Below are 9,274 nucleotides of genomic sequence, written 5' to 3' on the forward strand. Positions count from 1 at the left end.
TTCTTCTTCTTCTTCTTCTTCTTCTCTTCTTCTTCTTCTTCTTCTGGCAGTGGCAATACAGAAGTCAGAGTTAGAATTCTTTCTTCTTCTTCTTCTTCTTCTCCTTCTTCTTCTTCTTCTTCTTCTTCTCCTTCTTCTTCTTCTTCTTCTTGTGGCAGTAGCAATACAGAAGTCAGAGTCAGAATTCCTTCTTCTTCTTCTTCTTCTAAAGAGTAATTCAGGGTCTTCTTCTGGCAGTGGCAGTACAGAAGTGAGAGTCAGAATTCCTTCTTCTTTTTCTTCTCCTTCTCCTTCTTCTTTTCTTCTTCTTCTTATTCTTCTAGCAGTAGCAGTACAGAAGTCGGAGTCAGAATTCCTTCTTCTTCTTCTTTTTCTAAAGAGGAATTCAGAGTCAGCGATGAAATTGTTTCAAAATTATTAAAATCAATTGACCCCCGCTACAAAAATATTGTTACCCTCAAAGACCAATGTGAATTTTCATATAGATTCTATTAGAATAGTTCAGAAAAAAACTTATATATAAAATACCTAAGTTACTTGATATAGCAGAATATCTTGATTATTTTAGTCTTTCAAAAAAATAAGTATTCAGAATATATATATATATATATATATATATATATATATATATATATATATATATATATATATATATATATTATTACCTACTAACCTACAACCCTAGTTTGTAAAGGAAGATGCTATAAGCCCAGGGGCTCCAACAGGGAAAATAGCCCAGTGAGAAAAGGAAGCAAGGAAAAATAAAATATTTCAAGAACTGTAACATTAAAATAAATATTTCCAATATAAACAATAAGAACTTTAACAAAACAAGAGGGAGAAAAATAAGATAGAATAGTATGCTGAAGTGTATCCTCAAGCAAAAAAAACTCTAATCCAAGACAGTGGAAGACCATGGTAAAGAAGATATGGCACTACCCAAGACTAGAGAACAATGGTTTGATTTTGGAGTGTTCTTATAGAAGAGCTTCTTACCATAGCTAAAGTCTCTTCTACACTTACCAAGTAACAACTGATTGATAATTGCAGCGCAATAGTTAACGCCATTGTGACGGGCCGAGAGAAGGTTGTGACTCAAAGGCAGGATGAAAGCAAACCGAGTAACTTTATTACAGACACTCTCCCTTATATACAAAAACTCAATGCAACAGGAAATTTCTTGTTCAACTGATACCACACACCGGTTAACAGTTAACGATGAGAAAAAGATACATGTTTATTCAGGTTCTTTTTATTGCGAGAGGAGAGCGAAGATACAAGCATAAAATATACACAAAATGAAATGTCGTTAATATGTACGATCGTGTGACACCACGGTTGGTACACCTTCAAACTCTTTGAATTCTATCATGATCAAAGTATATGTCTCTATCCACATATTACTGTAATATAAGCTCGGTGTTATAACTAGATTAATCGTAAAATAAAAGGAGAACAGTATGAAGTCTATAAAAGTCTACTTTCCCATTGGTTCAAGTCTATAAATGTCTACTTTCCCATTGGTTAAATTCTTCTATCATCAAAGTACATATCTTCCTTTATACATTTAAGAAAATAGCAATAGACAAGATATACCTTAACCAAGAAAATAGGACAAGAAGGAAGCCTTAGGCCTTAAAAAACCAATATTTTCAAATCATCTATAAAGGTTACATTCAGATGAATAAATGCATGAGTCCACCGCTAGAGGCGCCACGGGTCATGTAAACAATCCCAAAAGATCTTCGAAGACTCTACGAGCAATACAAACGCTGAGGTCACTATCAGGCAGAAAAAAAAATAAGCAAGACGTATCTCGTGGTTGGTACGAGAAAGGTTTCTTCCTGGGAAGAGAGAGAGAGATGGTAAAACGCTCCGGATAAAAAGGATTGACGAGAGCATTGATGTGTGCGCGCGAATGCGTTAGCGTTTGTGTATATTTATTCGCGCGTGAGAGAGCGTAGTGTGTTAGCATATGAATGGGGCCTTTCGAGAATGCTAATCCAGCGTTTGATAGAGGTTGTCGAAGATAAGCGTGACGTCGTTGAGTTCTCCAGCAAGGAAGGAAGGAGAGAGAGAGAGAGAGAGAGAGAGAGAGAGAGAGAGAGAGAGATTCTTGTGTGTGGCATACATCAGACTCCTATTCTGATGCAGATCGGCCCTTGCGCGTCTTCTTTCGCCCAAGAAGAGGATTATATATTGCGAGATGTCAGGCAGCCGCCTTCGGAGGGCCTTAAGGGACGTCTCTCTCTCTCTCTCTCTCTCTCTCTCTCTCTCTCTCTCTCTCTCTAGACAATTGGAGAACCCGTGTTCGATCTCCGGAGAAGTCGAGGACAGGAATGGGTTAGGAGATTTGCAGTGTAATTGTTGTTGAGCAAATCTGTGGATTAGTTAATTGGCTGTCTATCGAGTTCCAGGGGTCATGGCAGGGGCTAGGGAGAGAGAGAGAGAGAGAGAGAGAGAGAGAGAGAGAGAGAGAGAGAGATTCTTAAACGTACTCTGATAAAAGTTATACTACCAAATGATTGAACAAAAGAAATGAACACAAATTTATCAGCGTTCTCTCTCTCTCTCCTCTCTCTCTCCTCTCTCTCTCTCTCTCTCTCTCTCTCTCTCTCAATTGGTAGTATACATTTTATCAGAGTACGTTTAAGAATCTCTCTCTCTCTCTCTCTCTCTCTCTCTCTCTCTCTCTCTCTCTCTCAATCGGTAGTATACATTTTATCAGAGTACGTTTAAGAATCTCTCTCTTCTCTCTCTCTCTCTCTCTCTCTCTCTCTCTCTCTCTCTCTCTCTCTCTCTCTAAACGGCAGGTCCTTGAAGCTCGTCAAAGGCGAAATATCGGCAATTATTGTGATGAAATTGACATGATCACGGGTTGGTATGTATTCAGCCATGTCTTTTGGACCTTTAGTCTTAATGGTAGAAGATAACATAACCAAAATATCTTGCCTGCGATTACCTTTAGAAATTAAGTAATTCTAAATTACAAAGGAATTATAACAGACTGCAACGCAAGCAATTACCTTTAGAAATTAAACAATTTGAGATGATGTGAAATTACAGAGGAATTGTAACAGACTGCAACGCAAGCAATTACCTTTAGAAATTAAACAATTTGAGATGATGTGAAATTACAGAGGAATTGTAACAGACTGCAACGCAAAAAATTATCTTTAGAAATTAAACAATTTGAGATGATGTGAAATTACAGTGGAATTGTAACACTGCAACGCAAGAAATTACCTTTAAAAATTAAACAATTTGAGATGATGCGAAATTACAGAGGAATTGTAACAGACTGCAACGCAAGAAATTACCTTTAGAAATTAAACAATTCGAGATGATGTGAAATTACAGAGGAATTGTAACAGACTGCAACACAAGAAATTACCTTTAGAAATCAAACAATTTGAGATGATGTGAAATTACAGAGGAATTGTAACAGACTGCAACGCAAGCAATTACCTTTAGAAATTAAACAATCTGAGATGATGCGAAATTACAGAGGAATTGTAACAGAAATAAACAATTTGAGATGATGTGAAATTACAGAGGAATTGTAACAGACTGCAACGTAAGCAATTACCTTTAGAAATTAAACAATTTGAGATGATGTGAAATTACATACATACATACATATACCAAAGGCACTTCCCCCAATTTTGGGGGGTAGCCGACATCAACAAGAACAAAACAAAAAAGGGGACCTCTACTCTCTATGTTCCTCCAGCCTAACCAGGGACTCAGCCGAGTTCAGCTGATACTGCTAGGGTGCCACAGCCCAACCTCCCACATTTCCACCACAGATGAAGCTTCATACTGCTGAGTCCCCTACTGCTGCTACCTCCGCGGTCATCTAAGGCACCGGAGGAAGCAGCAGGGCCTACCGGAACTGCGTCACAATCGCTCGCCATTCATTCCTATTTCTAGCACGCTCTCTTGCCTCTCTCACATCTATCCTCCTATCACCCAGAGCTTTCTTCACACCATCCATCCACCCAAACCTTGGCCTTCCTCTTGTACTTCTCCCATCAACTCTTGCATTCATCACCTTCTTTAGCAGACAGCCATTCTCCATTCTCTCAACATGGCCAAACCACCTCAACACATTCATATCCACTCTAGCCGCTAACTCATTTCTTACACCCGTTCTCACCCTCACCACCTCGTTCCTGACCCTATCTACTCGAGATACACCAGCCATACTCCTCAGACACTTCATCTCAAACACATTCAATTTCTGTCTCTCCATCACTTTCATTCCCCACAACTCCGATCCATACATCACAGTTGGTACAATCACTTTCTCATATAGAACTCTCTTTACATTCATGCCCAACCCTCTATTTTTTACTACTCCCTTAACTGCCCCCAACACTTTGCAACCTTCATTCACTCTCTGACGTACATCTGCTTCCACTCCACCATTTGCTGCAACAACAGACCCCAAGTACTTAAACTGATCCACCTCCTCAAGTAACTCTCCATTCAACATGACATTCAACCTTGCACCACCTTCCCTTCTCGTACATCTCATAACCTTACTCTTACCCACATTAACTCTCAACTTCCTTCTCTCACACACTCTTCCAAATTCTGTCACTAGTCGGTCAAGCTTCTCTTCTGTGTCTGCTACCAGTACCGTATCATCCGCAAACAACAACTGATTTACCTCCCATTCATGATCATTCTCGTCTACCAGTTTTAATCCTCGTCCAAGCACTCGAGCATTCACCTCTCTCACCACTCCATCAACATACAAGTTAAACAACCACGGCGACATCACACATCCCTGTCTCAGCCCCACTCTCACCGGAAACCAATCGCTCACTTCATTTCCTATTCTAACACATGCTTTACTACCTTTGTAGAAACTTTTCACTGCTTGCAACAACCTTCCACCAACTCCATATAACCTCATCACATTCCACATTGCTTCCCTATCAACTCTATCATATGCTTTCTCCAGATCCATAAACGCAACATACACCTCCTTACCTTTTGCTAAATATTTCTCGCATATCTGCCTAACTGTAAAAATCTGATTCATACAACCCCTACCTCTTCTAAAACCCCCCTGTACTTCCCAGATTGCATTCTCTGTTTTATCCTTAATCCTATCAATCAGTACTCTACCATACACTTTTCCAACTACACTCAACAAACTAATACCTCTTGAATTACAACACTCATGCACATCTCCCTTACCCTTACATAGTGGTACAATACATGCACAGACCCAATCTACTGGTACCATTGACAACACAAAACACACATTAAACAATCTCACCAACCATTCAATTACAGTCACACCCCCTTCCTTCAACATCTCAGCTTTCACACCATCCATACCAGATGCTTTTCCTACTCTCGTTTCATCTAGTGCTCTCCTCACTTCCTCTATTGTAATCTCTCTCTCATTCTCATCTCCCATCACTGGCACCTCAACACCTGGAACAGCAATAATCTCTGCCTCCCTATCATCCTCAACATTCAGCAAACTTTCAAAATATTCCGCCCACCTTTTCCTTGCCTCCTCTCCTTTTAACAACCTTCCATTTCCATCTTTCACTGTCTCTTCAATTCTTGTGCCGGCCTTTCTTACTCTCTTCACTTCTTTCCAAAAGGAATTGTAACAGATTGCAACACAATACATAGTTAATTATCGGTACATTAAATAGAAGAAAAGTGTTCCGTAATTTTGGAAGAAGGAGGAGTAACGTGGAACTGAGAAATAATAAATAATTTAAGTAGGCCATGAAAGTACTTTCCCTGATTAGTAGCTTGAAGTACCAGAGGCTTTTCTTTAAAAAAAAAAAAAAAAAAAAATTGTCAGTGGTTATAAAAAAAATTATATGTATTCAGTTTCCAATGAAGATGAAGCCGAGCATTCGTTCGATTAATAGAATTTTTCAATTGTGTTTTATGATGTAAACATTTCCATTGTAATTTGCTTAAAATCTGTACCAGCAGAAATATAGGCTTTTTACTTTTCCTATCTTGATGAAGATTGCATGGTCGTTGCTATTTTTATCTTAACTGTTTTATGATTACTAGTACGTTTTAGATATAATTCCTGTTATTTAAAAACAAATAGGGAGATACACGCACGCGCGCATGCATTTGTACAAACATACACACACACACACACACACACACACACACACATATATATATATATATATATATATATATATATATATATATATATATATATATATATATATATATATATATATATATATATATATATACATATATTGTGTGTGTCATGTTTGAGCGTGTATGCGTGTTTTTTTTCAAATATCCCTTCAAAGTGTATCCTTTCAATCCTTCATACGAAGGAAGAGTTCAGAGCGAAAAAATATCAAAATCTTTAAAACATCCTCAAGAAATACTCACGTCTTATCTTAAGGACCTTATTCAAACCAGCCTTGTTTAGAACGTTTACAGATTGCTAAGATCATAGCTACACCAGCACTTGAACTCATTTCACAGCCTCTATAACGTTTACAACTCTTCCAGAAGGCTAAAATCACTGCCAGTTCTTTCCCCAGACAGCCTCTACAATATTGACAACGATTCTAGAAGGCTAAAATCATGACTAAATAATCACTTCCACTCACTGAATAGCCTCTATAACGTTTACAACGCTTCCAGAAGGCTGAAATCATTGCCAGTTTTTTCCTCAGACACCATCTATAACCTTGAAAACGCTCCCAGCCGGCTAAAATCCTGGCTACAACACTGCCTCTACAACGTTTACAACGTTTCCAGAAAGCTAAACTCAGCTACACCACTACCTGCACTACCTCACAGCCTTTATAACGTTTACAACGTTTCCAAAAGGTTAAACTCACGGTTACACCACTACCTGCACTACCTCACAGCCTTTATAACGTTTACAACGTTTCCAAAAGGTTAAACTCACGGTTACACCACTACCTGCACTACCTCACAGCCTTTATAACGTTTACAACGTTTCCAAAAGGTTAAACTCACGGTTACACCACTACCTGCACTACTTCACAGCCTTTATAACGTTTACAACTCTTCCAGAAGCTTAAAGTCACTGGCTACACCACCACCAAGACGAAGGAGGATGAAGAGACCATTGGTGTTCTGGAAATGACATATATTATAAGTCGTTAGAAGGAAGAGGTTTCCTTTTGAAACAACGGGAAGTCGGGGGGGGGGGGGGGCGGGGGGGGGGGGGGGGGGGCTAAGGATAAGGCCTGAGTGGTCCTAATTATGAAGTAGGGACGGTTGCCAAAAGCTTTCGTTTTGGTTGGCCCGGCCCTAAAATGGGCATTTAACGATGCCAATTTGCGGGCTCGAGTGGATTAAGGATCAAGATTGATTGGTTAAATGGAAACGAGCGAATTATATCTTGGGCTTATAGTATCCTGCTTTTCCAAATAGGATTGTAACATAGCTAGCAATAGTAATAATACTCATAACAACAGCACCAATAATAATAATAACAACAACAACAACAACAACAATAATAATAATGATAATAATAATAATAATAGCTGTGATAATAATAATAATAATAATAATAATAATAGCTGTGATAATAATAATAATAATAGCTGTGATAATAATAATAATAATAATAGCAATAATAACAATAATAATAATAATAATAATAATAATAAAAACCTTGAGGCATTACAAAAATAATCTTACTAAAAGAAAGTGAACTCAGCAAAGGCATTAAAAGAATACCATTAGAAATACAAATACTGCTGAAGCATTACAAAAATACCATTGCAAAAAATACACATCCTGTTGTATTTTTTTTTTCTTATTGGTTACAGATTACTTCTTTTATTATTGGTCAATTATATCCGTCTTAATAACCGTACGTAACAACCCAGGGGGATTTCTATGTAAAACAGTCAATCAGGTTTAACGAAGCATTAGAACTTTATTTCCTACCTTAATAAAACAACTTAGATCAGATAAAACATTATTAAAAGTAGTAGACATTTCCTTGTATCCTTGAGAAATTAACGGGAATATAATACGTTCAAACAATGAGAATGGAATGGTGAAGAAATGATAAGACAGAATCGATAATAAGGGCACACAATAAGTCTAACCAATCAGCTAGTAGGAAACTTTCCTGAGCTAAAAGGGCACCCCTGCGAGTCAGGGCAAATGCGCTGACTAGCAGAGGTGCCCTTTTAGCTCGGAAAAAATCCTACTACCTGATTGCTTGGACAAAATAATTCTAACCAATCAGCTAGTACGAAACTTTTCCGAGCTAAAATGGCACCCCTGCGAGTCAGTGCAAATGCGTTGACTCCCATGGGTGCCCTTTTAGCTTGGAAAGATTTCCTGCTATATAACTGGTTGGACAGAATAATTCTAACCATTCAGATAGTAGGAAACTTTTCCGAGCTAAAATGGCATCCCTATGAGTCAGTGCAAATGCATCTCATAAAAAAAATTAGTATAGGTTTAATAAGACTCTCAGAGAAGCCTCATTACCTACAACTAAAACGAAAACTCTTGTAACATCATCTAAATGTTATCTGACTTGACAGTCAATTTAGGTGAAGTGGCTAGAATGCTTCAGGAACTCAAGAACCGGCTAATCCTTCTTATTCTCACTAAAGGGGGCCTTGCAAGTGGGCTCAGGTAGGGAGGAGGGAGGAGCAGTCTCTAGTGATGCTGTTGTGGTAAGGAGTGAGTTGGATGAGAGAGAGAGAGAGAGAGAGAGAGAGATGTGGGAGGGAAGGGAGAGTTGGGAAGGAGGGGTGAGAGGTGGGAGGGGAGAGAGAGAGAGCTGGAAGGGAAGGGAGTGGTGTGAAGGGAAGGGAGTGGTGGAAGGGAAAGGGAGAGAGATGGGCAAGAGGAGAGAGATGGGAAGGAAGGGAGAGGGGAAGGGAAGGGAGAGGTGGGAGGTTAGGAAGAGGTGGGAGGGAAGGGAGAGAAGTGGCAGGGAGGGAAGAGGTGGGAAGGAAGAGAGAAGTGGGAGGGAATGGAGATGTTGGAGGGAAGAGAGAAGTGGGAGGGAAGGGAGATCTTGGAGGGAAGGGAGAGGTGTAAGTGGAGGGAGATGTGGGAGGGAAGGGAGATAGGTGGAAGGGAAGGAAGATTTAGAAGGGAAGGGAGAGGTGGGAGTGGAGGGCAGAGGTTGGAGGGAAGTAAGAGGTTGATGGGAGGTGAGAGAGAATGGAGAGATGGAAGGGAAGGGAGATGTGGGATGGAAGAGAGATAGGTGGAAGGTGAGGAAGAGATGGAAAGGAAGGGAGAGGTG

This window comes from Palaemon carinicauda, chromosome 3 (assembly GCF_036898095.1).
Source record: "Palaemon carinicauda isolate YSFRI2023 chromosome 3, ASM3689809v2, whole genome shotgun sequence".
NCBI classification, from domain to species: Eukaryota; Metazoa; Arthropoda; class Malacostraca; order Decapoda; family Palaemonidae; genus Palaemon; species Palaemon carinicauda.